Genomic DNA, 20125 nt, shown 5'->3' with positions numbered 1-20125 from the left:
AATCCGCGTAAAAAACCAAATAAAAAGCAACTTTAGTTTGCTGTCGAAATGACTATTCAAATTAAAAAAAAAACCAGCTCAAAATAGCATTCCATACCTGCAATCGACAGACCTTGCTCTAGGACTTGTTAAACAATCCTTTCCACCTGTCAAGAAACCCTGCGTCAAAAACTGCCAGCATCGATATCCTCGCCGTTGTTCCACACCAAAACAACGCTTCCCCGGACATGCGCAGACCAAACTTTTTCCCACAAGCATCCTTACTCCGAGCACGGAAAAAACTGCATCCTTTCGGGATCTCTTACTTCCAAGTACACCGAGACCAGAACCAGCAGCAGCAGATCCATCCGAAAGTCAAAAGTACGACCATGTGACGCTCGTCACGTCAGTCTCTCGGTAACTGCGACGGCAAACGGACGCGTTCGGGAAACAAGATCCTTTTCGATTCGGTAGAACAACAGCAATCGTGGCATCAGCACCGTCCTGGCACATTTCGGTTCTGCTAGTGCGCCCTGGCATTAAAGAGCCCATTCGTCGTAGGCTTTAAGTCGCGTGACGGTCGCGTTACGGCTGGCGCTGGAATCACATCGGAGCTGTACGGCTAGCAGACTACCGCAGTGTGCTGGTCTTCTTATTGGAATCGTAACGGTAGTGTTGTGTGTGCGCGCGTGTACTCCAATGTAGCGAGAGTGTATGGATTCTCACGGTTGAAGAGAACGCGGAGAGAGAGAGAGAGACGGGCAGCTCAAACAGCAGACAATCCAAGTGAGCTGCTGTGTGTGAATGACAGCAACCGAGCTGGGTAGTGACCAAAAAAACAGTTTGTGATTTTCTTCGTTTGTTTGAAGCGTTTTTCAGTGAAAGAACTGTTTAGTGTCCTTCCGCGGACAATCGATGACCTGACCGGTCCTCTAGTGACAACGGGTGCGGATCGAATTATCGTGAAATTTAAACTCAATTGCGCTGGTAAAGTTTTACGTTTCTGTCGCGGTTCGGTTCCATTGATAACGACAACAACAAACACAGTGTGACGGCAAGGTGGATCCAGCACAGGTGTCTAATTAGAAACGTAACTTGTTTCCTTGAACCGGGAACTCTTGGCCGAAGGTCGTGGACAGCTTTTGCCGGTCGAAGTGTGTCGCTGGAAGTTGTAATATTCCGGTACCGATGCGGTGCTTCACGGAAGAAGCACTTGCCTGCTGACAAGTGTTTGTTTACAATTTTGAATACTGTTGTGAAGGCCTAGAACATCGGGATAAATCTCGCACATCTGCAGTGAGTGTGTAACAGCTGGAACATTGGAGGGCTGTCTGTCATCATTGGTTCATCCGATGCAGTCCGGTAGTGTTGGACAGAAGAAAAACTAGACCATCATATTGACGTTTTTCGGTGGTCCAGTTCCAGTTGTGCTTTGTTTTTACTGTTTCTTGCATTCTGATTGGACAAACTCTCCGCGTGTACCTGCTGCTGCTAATACTGCAGAGCTGTATGGGTGTGTGTGTGAATGTTCCATCGCCTGTGCTGACTGTGTTGTGCGGATAAATCCGAAAAATTGAATGATTTAAATTACGTCGTAAAATATTTCGAAATAGCTAATGATGTTAGCATAATTTTGAATCAAAGTGTGGATTTCGGAAGCTGTCGCGGCAGGTTTCATCAAATCGAATCGATTCGAATGGTTGGGCTAAATTCTGTTCGAGTATAAAATCCTATAAGAAAAATCGGGTCAAATGTGTGTTAGTGTTACAGTATGCTGGTAGCAGCCGAAGATTGGGCATAGGGAGGAAAAGATTGGGCTCTGAAAAAAAATCTATGTGTAGAAGTGTTGCGATGTTACGCTGTGGGATGCTGCAAGTGTTGAAAGAGAAGCGTTTTTAGTGCAAAATGTGCGATTGTGTTTGTAATTTTCATGTGTAAGTATCGCCCAGTTAATGCTATCTCACTTTAAGATTTTTTTGATGAAAATCGTTACTTTTCGTCATTCTGAACGTTTCGCAATAAATCTGAATAGGTTATTGAGCAACAGTAGCACTAATGTTTGGGAAATGAGTTAGAACGCATCGGAAGAGAAATTTGCTCACTCTACATATTTGAGGCCGCACTAGGTCATGGTTCGCTGCAAACATTGTATGTCGGGAAATTAGTGGTCGTCAGTCCCCCGGTGCTCTAATGAATATGTTACACACTGTGTAAGATTAATGCATGATGGCACCCAGTGTTTGAAAAACCATAACGAGACGGGTCACAACAGTGAACAGGTGGGAATTAATTAGAGGAACTTAGTTTGCATTGGTCAGTGGTAACTGTTTGTAAGTGGAATCCGGTGTTTCCGGTTCGCGGTGGGTCGTCAGTGACTTTGATGTGTTTGAAGGGTCATCGACAGTGAAGATGGTGTTGCTAGTGAAGTGAATTACGAATACGAGATGGACTCCGATATCAAGTTGCTCGGCCGCGTGTTCTAGTAGGTAGCACACACAAACACGCTGTAAATTAGATTAAAATTAGGAACATATTGGTCAGGATCTGTATTGAATTATTCATTTGAGCCATAGTGCTTATGAATAATTCCGAGAAGGATAGACATTAGGAAAAGCTGTGCCGGCAAGGATCGAATGCTGAGAAGAAGGGTTTTTACGATGTACATACGTCGAAGGTTCGAAATTTATGGCTTTGTGCATCATTGATGAAACTTTGTTGGTTGGGTTCGGAAAGTTGTAGAATCTGGGTCACCTTTGGGCATTTCTAATCAGCTTGAGATGTATGGTGTTAATGGAAGGAGCCTAAATAGATTTACACCGCTATGGCAATGATGAGAGTTATTCTACTGAATACGTGTCCTTTTTCGATCAGATAAATAGGCGATAACTGGTGATGGAATGGAAATAATAAACTAGCAACAGAAATGTTATTTTGAAAATTTAGAACCTGAACCCTCAAAAAAGTAAATTGCGAAATGAATCATCTCGAGGCTAGAATTGAAAATTATTTATAAAAGTGTTCGATATTTCTCAGAATGCGTAGTGTTACATAAAATTAGTCATTGCTGGATTCTAAAATTCACGATTCCAGCCGAATAAATATGTTTTAGTTGGGATTTATGAGGAAAGTTATGCAGCCTGATGTGACTGCTCAGGCAGTGAATATCGGATGGGATAAGTGTTTGGTTTTTGTGAAAATTACAATGTTCTACGATACATTTGAATGTTTGCCTTTACGTTCGTGATACATCAACTTAAAATAGTGTGCCATCTTTTAAACATTTAAACGAATCGAACCTTAAAGTAAAGTGAACGTAATATTTGAGCAAAACTGCTTTTCGGATTCAGTGAAGCTATTATTGGGATCTAGAAGTTTAAAAGAAATCTTTCTGGGGATTATTAAAAAATGATCGATGTCGACGTTGGTATTATAAAACTGTCGTGATACTTTGGATTCACAGTGCCAGTATATTCATAGTACCAGCCTTGTCTGAATGCATTGCAACAAAATTGTTTGAAACAGTTGATGCACATTTTGACATTGAGATTGTAGTGTTAGGTCGTTGCTTTCTTGTCAATCGAAATCGTAGAGCTAACTAGATAAAAAATAAACGTGACTGGTTGCTCTCCATGGAGAATCAGCATATTGTCACATTGGTGGTTTTGTCAAGAAATTTTCGATTTTGGAAGCATTTGAAGCTTGGTTGCAGGAAATTGTTTCGGAGGAGAAATTCAATATCCTTAGTGAAGATTCGAATATCCAAGGGGATGAACCTGGTTATTCTCTAGAAATGAAAACAATAGTAGATGCCGTAGGAATGAAGCAAAAAGTTTTGGAGCATAATCATGTTAGCCTCAAGTATAGAAAATTAATTGACTTAGTTTTACCCTAATATTGAGGATTACGAAGCTATAGTTTTAGAGTAGTAGGAAATCACTGACCATCAGACAATTAGAGTAGGTTTTATTGGTTCTCCGGTAAGGTGTTTTCCGGAAGCGTGAAAGAAGATGGTCGTAATTGAAGTTCCAAAAGTTCCAGATGCATCACAAGCAGAGGATCACAGGTCTATAAATAAGTTGTAGAGACGATCGTTAAAAAATAATGGAGTGCTGGTATAATGTTTTGCGAACCATCTGGGTTCCGGAAAAATCATTCGTGTGATACAGCGCTTAATCTATTATTGTTGCAATGGAAGCAGGCCATTGAGAATGGAAACATTGTCTTGGCCGCTTTTATTGACCTGAAACGAGCGTTTGAAACAATTGACCGCCGTAAACTGATTTATGTTTTAAAGGAATATATGGGTATAGGGGGATTGCTCTTGAGTGGTTTCGCAGTTACTTAGAAAGACCTACGCAAGTTACAAGGTACAACCGCGCTACATGATCGGAAGCCGTATTTAACCTTGGTGTTCCACAAGGTAATGTACTAGGAGCACTTAAAATTTTTTTTTTTGGAAGATGCAAAAAATAAACCTGTTTGCCGAAGACGTAGTTTAGTGGTCACAGTGGCAAAGTTTACCCTAACAAAAAAATAAATATGTAACAGACTAACTCCACGACGTTTAATGCTCAATTGTTTACAATGGAAGTTAGTTCAGCAGCGTATTGAATATAACACACTTGTTTTCATCTTTAGAGTAATCAATGGAATGAATCAGCAGTACCTGTGTAGCATAGTTGTGAACGGAACAAATGTGCATCGGTATGAAATGAAAGAAACCGGCAATCTGAGACTGTTGAGCGCTAAGAAATCTTGTAAGCAAAACTTCTTATTTTATTAAGGTTATTTGGACAACGCATTAGCAGAATACGCCAAGCGGACTAATAGACTAATAGCCGTAAGCACAAAGCCGTACTAACTGTTTTTAAACCGGACTAATTTTTAAACCGGACTAACATATTTGGTAAGCTTTAATCAAGCTATGCTGTCATTTATATGGCTGCGTTCTGATCTGCGTTACACGTCAATGTTAAAAAACAACAAATTCAAGTTAAAGAAAATGAGTAAATTCATTCCGATATTTTCTTGCAGTAAAATAGCTTTTCTTTTCTTCAAATATCTCGTTTCATATGGTTTGAGAACAACTTGTTGCCGATATATTTCTGAACAAAAAGTTGGCCGATGATGTACAGTACTTTGTAGTGACATAATATGCACAAAAGAAAATAAATTGATATACATATGCATGTTTTTATTCAGTTTGAATAAGCGCTCGTCGAGTTAGAGGTGGCTGAACCATCGGTTGTAATTGGTGCCATGATAGTTATTTCTCGACAAAAATATGATCACTGGTTAAAAACCATAAATTCCGGACAAACCGTCGCTGGATAAACACAGTTCATAGCAGTTAATGGAGGAGAAATTTTTTCTCTTTTGTTTACTGCCAACATCTGTGATTGGCGAGTAACGGTTTGTCCGAAATTTCCTTTCAAAGAGAATTTGACAGTTGGCTTTTAATCCGGAATTATATGTTTGTCGAGATTTCAAACTTTGGTTAAAAAATTGGTTAAAATATTTCAATTTGAATTTAAAATGAACTGTGAGTGTCATTCTAATTGAACATGATACCTATCGACGTGGGGGAGAACATTTATTTTCGTTTCAAGTGAATTTTCACAAGTTTGAAATAAAGATCAATTATCAATGAAGGCCTGCGAATTAAAATTATACACGTTTTTCAGTGAGGTTTAAATAAAAAGTAAACAAAGATCAAACAAAAAATTAAACTTTGACAGAAACGTTTATATTCACGAGCCTTATATTTATTTTTTTGCACTGTGGCAGACAGAATATAGATATATTTCTATAATGCATCAATGCAAATTGGAACGATTTTATTTGCTAACAAAATTTCTATGATTTTATGAATAAAATAATAAGTACATTAAAACATAAATGAGAGTTTAAAACATCCTCACACTTAATTTGAATTACTGGGTACAGTAAAATTTTGCTGGGGTTTTGAACAGCAAACCGTTCGGTAATCAATTCAGTAAAACAATTCGGTTACCGAACTCTCCGTTCTCTCCAAACGTCAAAAAATACTGGTCAGTCAGCAGTTTCCTCTGAAAATGGCGACTTGATAGATGATTTGCTGTACCTGTTTTGTAAGTTTTTGACGAGGTTCGGTAATGTTGGTACAATTTTGCCGAACAATCAGTCAGTATTTTACTGGATAATGTTTTTGCACCGAAAAAAACAGAAAAATTACTGAAAATCTCTAAAAAGTGAAAACTTTACCGCATTTTTTAAACAATTTGCTGATAGCTCCGTAAAAATATCACTTTACTGTTCATGTCGTCAAAAGAAATTACTGAACAACTTTTGGCTGGTTTAGTGTGAAGCAATATATTTTTACCAACACCCTGTAAGTATTTGTGCCGTTTATACGCAATTTTGCTTCAAACTAACTTATGATCATTACAACAACTGACAGAATCTTATACCTGTTTAATAATTTTTATAGAGTTAATTAATATTTTAATATGACGTATTCCATATTTATGTCGTATTCTTTTCTGATTCGCGGTTCAAGCAATGTTTTGGAATAACGTACCGGTTGTTCAGAACTATTGATGCATATGCCAAAAATCGAAATAAATATATTGATCACCGTTGTGTTCACAATAAATTTCAAAATATTTTGTGTTCAGATGTTTTATGTGATTTTATTCTTATTGGAACATTGCGCATATTTAAAATCAATTATTTACTCTTAGCTTAGAGTATTTGTGGAGCTAATTTCTAAGCTGTTAACATTCTGATTCATTTTGCTAACCACGAGTGTAGGAAAATTCATAAAATATTGCATTTTACGATCTATATCCAATTGTCATTTGTTTGGATCTATCCCCTAAAACAATAATTTTCTTCCGTTATTTACTTTCTTTGGTGTGCGATACAATAGATATATGGGCAATAATTCGTGAAAATATGTTATCGATTTATTTTAACGAATTAAATGGTCCCGCTTATTCTCTTAGCGATAAGCAAAAAGAAAAGAATCAAAACAATTCCTATTGTAGTTCTGGTTCTAATTCACAAAAACAACTTTGATCTGAATTGATTGAATTGATCTCAATTTATCCAAGTCTACTGTAACCCTTTGATGTGCAATTGGAATCAAGCGTGTAGAGAGAAGGAAAGAACGAGGAAATAAAAAAAATGCGGGTAGATAAACACGGTAAAAAAACTTTACCCCTTTTAAGTATTCAAATTGCCAATTTTCGGAAGTTATTCGAGCTGTCAAAAATGGGTATTTTTTGCTTCTAACAATGGGTGCTTTATATTCATTTCACAACTACTCGATGAGATAATGTCAATGGATATACTGATCTTAATAATGAGTAAAAAGTCATTAAGAATTATTTTAAGCGAGTTTACCTGCAAACTAAGGTTCGCAGCGAAAGCTGCAAATTACCGGCCTGCATCTGAGTACGTGGCGGAAACGGAACATTTCGGCAATGCTCGTAAAAACGGCTGTTTAAACTACTGAGGATGTTGCAAATATGCGCAAGTTTGAGATTTTTAGAGTAGCCAAAAGATCCAGCCATCAAAAATATATCCAGTTGGCAGTTTTATTTTGTTAAGTAGTTAAGGAGACAATAATGTGAAATGAATGTTATATTATGTTTTTTTTAATTCAGAAATAATTCTATTGACAGTATTTTTCATTCTGGCGCGATTTTCATGAATGGATATTTTTCACGCGTTTTGTTGTAACAGTTGTGCGAAAAATAAAGGGTAAAGCATACCCAGGTTGACGTACAAGAGCTGTATTCATTTATGGATACGAACTCTTTACCCACTTAATTTGTTATTCCACTTTTATTGAAAATGCGTAGTTTTCGACGCATTAATTGGTATTTTATTTTATTAGTGTAGTTCGACAGTGCTTGTCTTTCCTACTTGATAAACTGGCTTATTTATTGCCATCTTTATTGCGAGCAAAGGGAGCCATATTTATCCAGAAGAAAGCCGAAGAGAGGATTGAAAATGACGAAATGTGTGCAGGAGAAGCATGACAAACTTTTGCATATTTTTGTCTTCTTCCGGTAACATGATGCTGCCATTTGCATTGCTGCGTTCTGATCAGCAATACACGGATATGTTAAAAAACTGTACAATAAAGTTAATTTAAAATTCACTGTTGATGCCATTTAATAGTCTGATTATTTCGAGAATTTTTTTATTGCTCAATAAAATGGTGAATCGACATCTTGTTGAATGGGATTTATAACATAAGTATTGTATCAAATAAAATATTTTTTTCGAATTTCATCACAAGATGGCGGCTCTGCAGCATTTTCACCTCATGCGCGTTTTTTAGAAGGGGTCCACGGTCGGAAATCTATCCGTGATTTTTGACCTGGCGCCTAAAACTAAAGTTTTTCTGATTCCTTATGTCAATAGCGATGTACGTAGGATTTTTTCGATATTTTGATTTTAAGCGAAATGGCGCAGTTTTGAGTGATAAAACGTAGAAAATGTCATAAAAATCTACACAAAATCGTTAATCAATAAAAAGGTAAGCAATAAAAAATTTAATCCTGCGTACGTGACTGGAGAAATCAATTTTGAATATACTGTGAAAATGTCAAAGCGACCAAAAATCATTTGTTCGAGTTACATTTCCGGCCAGTGGTTTCGAGAAAAACGCGGGTAAAGTTTGCAGTACATATGGGTTATACATAAGAAGCGTTGCGGCAAAATTGAAAATTTCTCGACAAACGGCGCAAAAGCCAACTGTCAAAATTCTCTTTGAAAGAAAATTCCGGACAAACAATAACATGTTAATCGTTGTTTTAGCAATAATCGGACTTTGGTTTCAAAGTACTACGAAAAAATCGAAAATCGACCAAAAAATAAAAGCTCCCTTAACTACTTGTGAAATGCTGTGAAAAACAACTGTGCAAATATCTCAACGTTTGATCCAGTAGATTTTGAGTTATGGTGTACAGTTTTCGATGTGGCGCCTGACTGCACCGGAAAAAAATTAAAGTATCCAATTTTTTGCCGATTATATGTTACACAACCCCCCTTAAGTTCCGACACGATTTAAGCGATTTTTCCGCATTCAACTTTTTGCGTAATTTTGCCAAGTCATCTGTCTAGTCTCAGCGTTCACAGCTCTTTCATACCCTGTGCATATCTGTTCTATCATAAAGAATTAAACGAAAATTTGTACTACAGCGGAAATGCAAATCGTTCAAGATATGCTAGAAAATCATAAATTACGAAACAATACAAACAAGCACCGATAACATTTAAATAACGATCAAAATGAGAATATTTGTAACAGTTTGCCGTCACATTTAAAAGTGTTACTTAGGCTATATGGCATGGCTTCATTTACAATTTTTTATTCAATCTTAGTTTTGAACTCTTTCGAAAGCAATAAAAATATAAATAAACTTCCACTTGCTTGTATGGTGTTCTTTTAGAGAAGATACAACTAGAAAAGGGAACAAATTGTGATTATATATTCTTTTCCTCATGTTAAAATAACTAAAAAATGTGAGCAAATTAAACTTCACTCATTTTGATAGCCATAGGTAAACTAACGAACGAAAACAATTTTCATCTCTGAATCCAATTATAAAATTTCGTTCGACAGTTTTTTTCAATATGATTCGACTTCTACTAACCTACAATATAACTCTTCGATGGGGCATTTTGAAATGAGCGTGTAGCACCTTCTAGATATAGGACGATAAAGAATATTAAAAAAAATGCATTTAAAATTCGATTACACCTGTTTTTCGTACGGGATAAAACTTGCTTACTTGCACTCATATGATTTTTGTGCAACATGGGCCATAATATTGCACATAAAGTTCGAAAAGTTGATTCAAATTATTGAGATGTATGCAAGAGGAACATGGCGGCCTTTTACACTGTTTTCATTTGGCTTCAGGATGCAGCCATTTCTGTAATGACAGGTACTAACGTCTTAGGCCGGACTAAACTCGGGCCTAAAATCAAAGATAGTACCGTGTGGCGGTACCAACTAGATTCAAGCTTACCGCTATAAGAGAATTTAAGCAGGCCTGCAAGATATTTGTGAATTAGAGGCCTTTGGATTTATAAGGGAGAAGGAAGTAAAGCAAGATTAATTAACCCTCGAGCGGTTTTGTAGGGGAACACTTGTACCGCAGAGCAATTTGCAAACTCTGTTAATCCATTACAGTATATTTTAACGGCAAGCCAATCTTCATCATAAATCAATTTGATTATTAAACTTACATTAAAGCAGGTGCAAACCATTTGTTCCACTTCGCTAACTTAACAGTGCCCGCTTAAAGTTTGACTGGGGTACAAATGTACCTCACAAAACCGTCTACGTTAGTGTTTTGTCATGTGTACATAATTCGGAAAATTGATTATATCTTTTTTATAAGCAAATTATCGACCTATGGTTAGCGAGAAACTAGTAAAAAATTGTATAAGGTTTAACATTGCTGAACAATACAATCTGTTATTTAGTATAATAAAGCTTCTAGAGCAAAGTAAAAAATGCAAACAACACAACATAAAAATCGAATTTATTCACGCGAAGTCACATACACGCGCAAACAAACATACAAATGCTTGAGCCCTTCGCGATCGTCCACGCAACCTAAATCCACGTTCTCGCAGATATATGAAAACATTCCGGTGATAATATGAACGTCTCTGCACTCATAAACATTCAAATGCGGTCTCAAGCGTGAACCTACGATCTCCGGCGCTCGCACGATCATGAATCGGTCCCCTCCAAAATTCTCTGCTCTTGGTATTAGTAGTCATTATACCGCTCGTTTGAAATTAAGTTTGAGCGATTTGGTTCAGCCATCTCTCAGAAAAATGAGTGAGTTTCGAAAATACATGCAAACACATACACACATACAGACATTTGCTGATCTCGACGAACCGAGTCGAATGGTATATGAGACTCGAGCCTCCGGGCTTTGGTTAAACAAGCGACTTTCAGAGTGATTGCATATTAGGGTGTCCCAAAATGACATCATGTTAAAAAAGTCATCGGGCTCACTTCTTAAATGAAAGGTTAGGGTATTAGGACCACTTTCTTCTTCGGAGTGAGTTTGCTAAAACGCTTCCTACTGGTGGCGACTTTTGATTTTCTGAAAAATGGGCCGATTTTGGATAAAATTTCAAATTTATGCCTGTTGAAGTGGTCCTGAACTATCTTAGATTTTTTTCAGCATTTTTTTATTTTTCTGGGGATCCAAACGGAGAAGATTGGTTAGTTAGTTTGTACAAATTTTGAATTATAAGAGCGGCAGGGCCATTAAAACTTAGTAAAAAGTGAAATTTTTGGTGTTTTCCAGTATTTTTTCTTCAAAACTGGGTATCTACAAAATTTTAAAAGTACAGAAAACACTTTATATAGTTGAGCCGAATTCAGGGGCGTAATTTTGCTGAAGAAAGAGTATAGCTATGGCTAATGGGGTATGAGTTATTTAAGTTTTTGTTAGATAACCTTTGACATTTTTAGCAATTTATCAAAAATAATTCTGTTCCAAAAAGTAAATCAGTTCAAATGTGCTTTGACCACACATTGTTTTTCGAAAAATAGAAGAAAAATTATAAAAAATGACGTTTTTTGTACGTCTTTAGTATGTCAGGACGAGGTTTAATGAGCATCTGATGATTTTTTTTGTAACTTAAATTATAAAAATAATAACTTTGCTAATGACGCCAAGTCTCTAATTATTTTTTGAAGAGTTAATTCTCCATATTTACTTCTAGGAGGCATCTTCAACAAAACGATTGTGTCAGTAGATCCGCTGTATTCTGTTGTAAAACTTTTTCGAGGATATTTGCCCCAAATTTGACTATATCGGAATTATGTGATCTAAACAGGAAATATCAGTTTTTCAACACTCATCTCACTCTTCTGCATTTTTCTCCATTTCAAAGTTCCTAACATGAAAATAAGACTTTATAAACAAAATGTAAGTACGTTAATCAATTCAGCCTTCAAATATACGCCATAACTTGCCATTAGCTCGACATATTTGTTTAATTTTAGTGATTTTCAAACCCGCTAGGTGGCTATTAATATAAAAAATATTTTTTTAAAAAATCGTCAAATGCTCATAAAAACCGATTCTGATGTACTAGAGACAAGCGAAAAACGCCATTTTTCATCATTTTCCTTCTATTTTCCGAAAAATAATATGCGGACTAAGCCCACTTAAGTTGTTTTATTTTGGAGAACAGTGTTATTTTTATGAATATCATAAAATGCCAAAAGGTTATTTAACAAAAACGTAAATAACTTATACCCCATTGGCCGTAGCTATACACTTTCTTCAGCAAAATTACGCCCCTGAATTCGGCTCAACTATATAAAGTGTTTTCTGTACTTTTAAAATTTTATAGATACCCAGTTTTGAAGAAAAAATACTGAAAAGCACCAACAATTTCACTTTTTACTAAGTTTTAATGGCTCTGCCGCTCTTATAATTCAAAATTTGTATAAACTAACTAACCAAACTTCTCCGTTTGGATCTCCAAAAAAATAAAAATGCTGAAAAAATATCTAAGACAGTTCAGGACCACTTCAACAGGCATAAATTTGAAATTTTATCCAAAATCGGCCCATTTTTCAAAAAATCAAAAGTCGCCACCAGTAGGAAGCGTTTTAGCAAACTCACTCCGAAGAAGAAAGTGGTCCTAATACCCTAACCTTTCATTTAAGAAGTGAGCCCGATGACTTTTTTAACATGATGTCATTTTGGGACACCCTATTGCATATCCTATTGAGCAAGGTAAAAAAAGAAAGCTTTCACATCCACTGGACAACACGTTCCATGGCGACATGACCGGGAACGCTAGTTGTATGGGGTAACTCACTCCCCATCAGCATCTGAACCGTTCACCGAAAACTAAATATCAGAATGATGGTCCACGTAGCCATCCAAGAAGCCCACGCGAATATGTGAAAGACCACATGGTTGAAAACTCGAATTTATACTCGCTTAGTCACATGCGCGCAAGCACACGCGACAAATACGTTAACATACGAACGCTGAAGCCCTTCGCTATCAACCACGTACACCAACGAATCTGGGAGCAAGTTTTTTCCGTTCGGGATCTTCTACATAAATAGAACAGAAAAAAGCGGGTAATTTTAAACTGAGTGAACTTATATCATAATAATTTGTCTTATAGATTTGTCCAGAAATCGCCATCTTGGACTTCAAAATGGCATCAATGGTCCATTTATGTCTTCTACTGATCGCTCCCTCTCAAATGACCCTCATATTGATGGTGGTTTTCAGTGTTATGTTGAATTAACAATTAAGGTTTTTAACGCACTATTGAACAGCCTTTTAAAACTTTGATTGCACTTGCAGCGTTCTATAAAACTTTGAACGCTACTTGGGGTGGTAATCGGAAACCGCCATCTTGATTTTCAAAATGGAGTAAATCACCAATTTCCGTCGTCTGCTGACGAGTCGCTTTGAAATGAAACCATTATTGATGATGGTTTTCACTGTTTTATGGTAACCGGAAGCTGCAATCTTGGTTTTCAAAATAGCATCAAAAATCAGTTGCTGATTTCCTCTGACCACCTTCTTTCAAATGATACCCACATTGATGACGGTTGTCTTTGTTTTTTTTGGTAACTGGAAGCCGCAGTCTTGGTTTTTAAAATAGCGTCATTCACCGATTTCCGTCTTCTGCTGACCACTCGCTTTACAACGACATGATTGATTTTTACTTGAGTTTTGCGGTACATTACCGGAAGCCACCATCTTGGTTTTCTAAATTGCATCAATAATCAATTTCGGTCTTCTACTCACTACTCGCCCCAAATGTGTTCCATATTGATGACGGTTTTTTACTGGTTTGTGATTAACGGAAACCGCCATCGTGGTTTTCAAAACGGCGTCAAATGTCCTCATTTGATTCAATCCCGGACCGGTGTCGAAATGGCCATAGCGAAGTTGAGGGGACTGTAGGTGTGTATGATTTGAAGAGCTTCGCATTTCGAATTAATCTATGTGTCCAAAAAGCTGGAGTTATAAAAAAATTGGTATATACAGTTTCTGAGGATTAAAAAAAATGTAAAATTACAAAGGTCATTACAGTCAATCATCGTTTCTGTTCGATCTCATAATTATTCATAATTTCTGTGTAATCAAATTATATTATTGTGTGAAAAGTGAAATGTGTCTTTAGCTAGTGATGTGCAGTTGTGGGAATGTGGAGTTTTAAACATTCTCGCTCATTTTCGATGTCATTCGGTTTTCGGTTTTATTTCGGGCGAAAATTGGCTGAGACGCCATATTATGTTTACATACGAGCCTCTTGGCAATGTGCATTTTAAAATGGAACAGGGATGTACAGCGAGAATGTTGAAAGTGATGTGATCTGTTTATGAATAGAGTGGCGTTGTGAAATTACTGGTGTTCAACGAAATCGGTGCTTAAAAGTCATATTTTTTCGGTGATAAGAGCGAAAGGGAGTATTTTTTATTATTTTTTATTATCTTCTGTATGTGGCCACACACTTTGTTTGGGGTCGAGTTCTTCCACCCAGTTGGGCTCGGCCGGGGATGAGCCGGAGTTCTTGCTGGCTCCTGTTCGTTTTCCGACTCCGGTGGCACAACCGATTCTAGTTAGAATCGGTTGTGTCACTGGAGCCGGAGTACGGGCTGGGGCCGGCCGGAATTCCGGTTCATTTCCGGTTGAACTTTTCTGGGCGGTAGATGCGGCGAAACGGTTTTGTTTGGCAGGTGTTTGACTTTGTTGGTTCGACAGCCATCATGGGGATGGCGGGTCGTTTCTTCTGATACGTTTATTGTCATTCTAATTGGAATAGTGTAATCATCTGACAAGGAGCGATTAGATCATCACCGTCTTCCTTTGCACTGATTCTCTAATTCCATATCAACATTTGAATAGGGCTAATCAGATTTGTAAACAAACTTTTGTTTTGCTGATTTCTCCTAATTTGTTATCATTTCAACACAGAAAACATTTGAAATTGATTCTACCAAGGATAAAGATGTTGATTCATGTGTATTTTTCATGAAATTCAACTCGGTAGCGGAATAATGAGCGAAATAAGTTTGTTTACAAAAGTCTCATTAGCCCTTTTGAAGAATTACTATGGAATTTGTCTGTCAAACGTGTACTGTACTTTGTGGGACGGGGATGTACGGGGTTAGCTTGTTTTCTGCTTTCTTCTCTTTTGTTATGTTGTGATTTTTGTTAGTTTTCCTGCAAATATTTATGGTGAGCGTTTTGGGGGTGTATGGGCCGAGTGTGTCGAGTGCGTGATGTCACGAGGGACGGATGGAGGGGTGTGCCGTTGATGACTAAAAAAAAGTTCCCCGTGTAGTTTTGACGTTTTCGCTGTTTTCACCTTCTGTTACTGAAAAAAGCCAATGAATGCATTGCATCTTCTATCAGTTTGTCTTGCCTGCCACGGATAAGTTGCTAGTGAATATACGAAGTCATCGATGGGGCATTTTTCTGTTTGCCTCTCTTTTTTTTCTGCTGTGAATTTTGTTCATTGACCAGATTCGGTCTGCCCCCTCATTGAATACTATTGGAGGTGTAGGCCCGAGAATACATGGAAATAGCGGTGGAGTGGGGGGGGTGGGGGGTGGGGTTGGAGATGGAGAGTGTGTAGGTGAATGTTTTTGTATCTCATGGGCTTTTCGGTTGATGTGCGCCGTTGTGGTGGAGTGCGCTGGTTTTCCACTTTTGTTGCGCTTTCTAGCAGAAGTGCTCTCCACTACATCGGTGCGCTGCCGTCGAAAACGGCATTAGTGTATAGCTTCAGTATTTGTAGGTAGGTGAAGACACTGAGGGGAGATATTCGATCCTGTCAAAATTTGTGATGATGGACGATGAATGGGGCGTGTGCCCCGTTATTTTTGGTTAGGCACTTGTACTGTGTTCAGGTTAAAGGGCTGAAACGCGTTTTGATAATTACAAACAAGAAACATGTCAGTACGATGGCGTTGAAACGCGTTTTGACTCGTGGTGTGAACGTACTATTAAGCAACTTTTGCTTCACTTCGGTGCTGAGTCGAGGTTCCAGTTCCAATTCCCATCCGCTGTTTGTTCATACATCTTAATAGCGGTTTCAGCTCGAGCGAAATCCACATTAGTAACTTCCTGGTCAGTTGTCAGTTTATGTCTTTGAATGAAATAGCCGGTTTGTTAGGGCGCATCAATGTATAGGTATTGTTTTTATTTTTTGGTGCCTTAACGTACTTTCTTGCTTTTGGTTTCAGTAAGGGAGTGTCGTTTGAACGTTTTATCCGTGAATGTGATAGGGGACTATTTGCAAATTTGATAGAGTAAAGAGAAAGTATCGTCAAATTGGGACTCCGGAGTAAGTGAGGTGTGGAAAGAAGTTAAAAATTTTGGGGTAGATGTTTTTGCGTTGTTATGTTTGCATTCGACCCAAAAAATTAATTTCATTTGAAGTTGAGTCTTTTTTTCTATTTCAAAGATACGTTCCAGATCTTTGAATTGTGGGAAATACTTGAATCGCACGCGGAAATAATTCCCTTAACCCCTAGTTTTTACATGTCCAACTGGTGTGATAATAACAATTGATCCGTTTTATTTTTATATTCTTGCCGCTGTTATTGTAGTAAAAATCTCTCTTATTACTGTGGAGCCACTACTGGAAGTTTGAAAAAGGTGTTCGCGTGAAACCTTTCGTGTACGTACCCAGTTTTTTTGCGTGTCATGATGCCGGCCTTATTTGTCTTGCTCGTGATACGTTGATAGCCCTTATGTTGACGGTGGTTGTTTGCGGCAGTTTGAAGGCAGCGTCCTATAAGAAATTGCACAACTCACTGGACAAACGTATCACGTGGCCAGGTTGAGGACTGTTGGGGTGTTGCAGGCGGGACGATATTGGTCGCCGGTATGGTAGGTACAGGGATCAGGATATACTATTACTTAGCATGTTAACCATATTTTGTCATGCGCATAATAATATCAGTATTGTCTTGGGAGGGACCAGAACATGATACTCTGCTTCATTTCTTACATTTTCTGCTTATTCTAGCCATAATCAGTGGATCGCTTTTTATCGTTCTCCTTGTCTTTAGTGTTGCCTCTATTTCTAGTAGTTAGCGTAAAGCGCGTCATCGGTTGTATATCGGACATACAAAGTCGGTCGTTTTAGGTACTTAGGTGGTGCCGCTCAAAATGCATTCCCATTAGCATAAAAACACGCGCGAACATTCATTGCTTAAAAATCGGTATTTTATTCAATCGTTCGTGGAGAAAAAGCAATACATAGATGTCGTTGTATTGCATGTAGTAGTATCAGTGATGATAAACTATAAATGTTGTGTTACGAAATCTTGGTCTAGGCTTTATGTTATATCTTATTATTCTTAGACGCTCGTGTTTCACCGGAAAGAAGAAGCAGGAAATAATAAATTCGTTCACATGTCACCTGCAAAAATTGATTCATTCAAGCATTGGCAACACTCCCGGCAACCGGTTGCCCGGAGTTGAAGTTGCATTTTTTTTTTGCAAAGTATTTCCGAATTAATTCAACAAACGATACATCTATCACAAATTCTCGGCAGCCGGCTGCCCAGAGCAACAAGAAAATGATAACACTCCAGAGAGTTGCATAGATCGTATCGCTTATCAAGGTGAATCCAGATTTGTGTAACGCTTTACCCCATCCCACTAACAAAAACTCCTTCCCATGGCAAACGTGGAGATGCAGAGATATACACGGTCTCCATAACAACGTTTGCCACACTAACATTCATTTCCTTCCCCGATGACTGTAAGGACGTGGCCGGCGCCGTTATTGACATTTTAAAATATAGAACTCTCGAATTTTGCACATTGAGGATGGATAGCTACTCCCAGGCCCCATCTGTTGATTCTCTGTGCAATTTCGCTTGTTCTGATCAATCACGGAGTAGCAACTACGAATTGTGCGGTCATCATGCTCATGCTCATTAAAAAAATGTAAAATTACAAAAAAATCTACTTGCATTTATGAGATGTTTCTTCCACACTCGTTCGTCTGCCCACTTGGAGGCCGGATGTACCCGACGGGGATTCCGAATAATTTCAGAACCGGTCAACGGATACGAATGCTAATAGGGACACAGAAACTGAATTCTAAATCTTTTGAAACTAGTTCCATCCAAATCGGTTAAAAATTGACGAAATGACAGCAAAACTAGAACAAAAATTCAGTAATGTTATAACAACCTGGTACTGTAAAGGTTAAAAGGCCTAATCAAATAATGGTAAGTTGTATAAGTCCCGCACGCATTTTTGTGCTGAGTGTTTCATTCAGCGTTCGATAATCGAACGAGAGGTATGTAGATGCCTGGTCAGACGGTTCGACAAGCAATCAGCATTTGCGCAGCGCCTATATTGTTGCGCTTATTATTTTTGTTAGTTAGCATGATTCTGCATTATGACGGATCGTTCTAGAAAGAATGCGATTTCCATTCTCAAAAACGGCAGCAGAATTAAACGGATATGGGCCTCAATCCAAATAACATTTGTTAGTACAACATTTATAAAATTTTCTCGAAAATAGTTAGAGAAGTAATTTTTCAAAAGAAGTCTTAAAGCTCGGAATATTTTCAAGTGGTAAGACATGATTTGTTTGGCTTTTTTAATAAAAGATTCAGGTGGACAATACATGAGAACTTTCCTACAATTTTCAAATAAAAATCAATGCCATTTTTGTAAATTTATACGTAAATTTTATTGCGTATGAGATCAAATGTACAAACGACGGATTATTACCGTTTTTGTTTTTTTTAAATAAAAATAATGCTCTCAATTTTTTCCACAGTTTCCATAAAGATTGGAAGATGCTCGACTTCTTAAACCAAGCTGTGATGTCTATTTTATTACTGGTTCATTTACCACAATTTCAGAAATAGGTTCAATTGAAGCTGTTGACCTAACGCACCAAAGCCTCATGGATAACGAGGACATAAGGGCCTTTCGAAGGTGAGAAGATCAGAGTGCAATTCCGAAAGCACTTGAGTTGAGCGTATAGAAAATATAGAAGAGCTGCTCTTGATTGGATTTCAATTTATTGATTCCTTTTTGCTATCTTTTTCTACGTGATCTCTGATCATTTGTCTCATTTTATTCCATAACGACAAAAATAAAACGAAAGACTGTTTACTGAAAACATGAGATTAAAACAATTGCTTAATGACTTATAAACTCAACTAGTTACAACATTTTAGTCGCTCACCATGATACCCTACTGATGTTTGTTTACTGTATCGTAACGTCGTTTTCAAACTTTCATAGACATTAATTGGAAACCATCGAAAGCAACTAAAATGCTGCCGCTAGTTGCAGCATTAAGTTTATTATTTTTTGGTTTTATTGGTCACCGCAAAATTGTTATGTGTTCGGTTTATCGATCAATAAACCAATACTTTTTAACGGTTTTTCTTGCTTATTGTTCGATTTACCGGACTAACAGTGTTTTAATACGGAACGCATTCTCCGCATAAAATGAAATTGAGTGTCAATAGCATTAAAATGACGCGAAAACAAAAACAGTCTTCTCGGCTATATTGTCATCAGCTAATTGAAATGTTTTTGTCTAGCACGCGTGAGCGAGATGCCTAAGCGTACAGTGCTCTAATCTATTACAGAAATTGAATTTGCGTATGATTTAAATCACTTCATTCACTAGCGATAAATACTCATTTTGAGACAGTTTTGTGCTCAGTTGTCTATAAAATTTCTACATTTCTATTACATAAATCGTTTATTTGATCCGGTTCAATGCATTAGCTAAATGAAGCCTTGGGCCTTTAATATATTTCCGTAATCTAAATAAAGAAAATGATAAAACGTTAACGGTTGTCCAAAAGATCTAGCGTACGAGCGACTAGTGGCGATTGCGCGTGAAGTCCTGTTCACTAGACTGGGGAAATATTTTTCCTAACCAACCGCGTCTTGGTGGTCGTTCATTTCTATCTCGAACACTTCCGTATTATCATCGTGGTTACTGCCATGTCCATGTTCGCGAATATCTGATTTCATTTCTGTTTCGTCCCCTTACGGGTCACGAGTGTCGACTTCCTCAATGATGGTGCTGACTGTTGATTTTGAGATACTAGACGCAGCTTTTGCCGTCAATA

General features: G+C 37.6%; 1 protein-coding gene across 1 annotated transcript in view; it reads left to right on the top strand.

Moving 5' to 3' along the window:
- The first annotated feature begins 328 nt into the window (after positions 1–328).
- The window catches only part of LOC131689747 (protein O-mannosyl-transferase Tmtc3-like), a 731596-nt gene continuing 711799 nt past the window's right edge, over positions 329–20125 (top strand). Inside the window, exon 1 of the mRNA XM_058975042.1 lies at positions 329–1913. The gene's annotated coding sequence lies outside the window, so the exon portion shown is untranslated. The remainder of the gene's footprint in view (positions 1914–20125) is intronic.

Source organism: Topomyia yanbarensis, chromosome 3, assembly GCF_030247195.1.
Source record: "Topomyia yanbarensis strain Yona2022 chromosome 3, ASM3024719v1, whole genome shotgun sequence".
NCBI lineage: Eukaryota > Metazoa > Arthropoda > Insecta > Diptera > Culicidae > Topomyia > Topomyia yanbarensis.
Note: the sequence above shows the minus strand (reverse complement) of the source record. Positions and strands in the feature narration are given on the sequence as shown.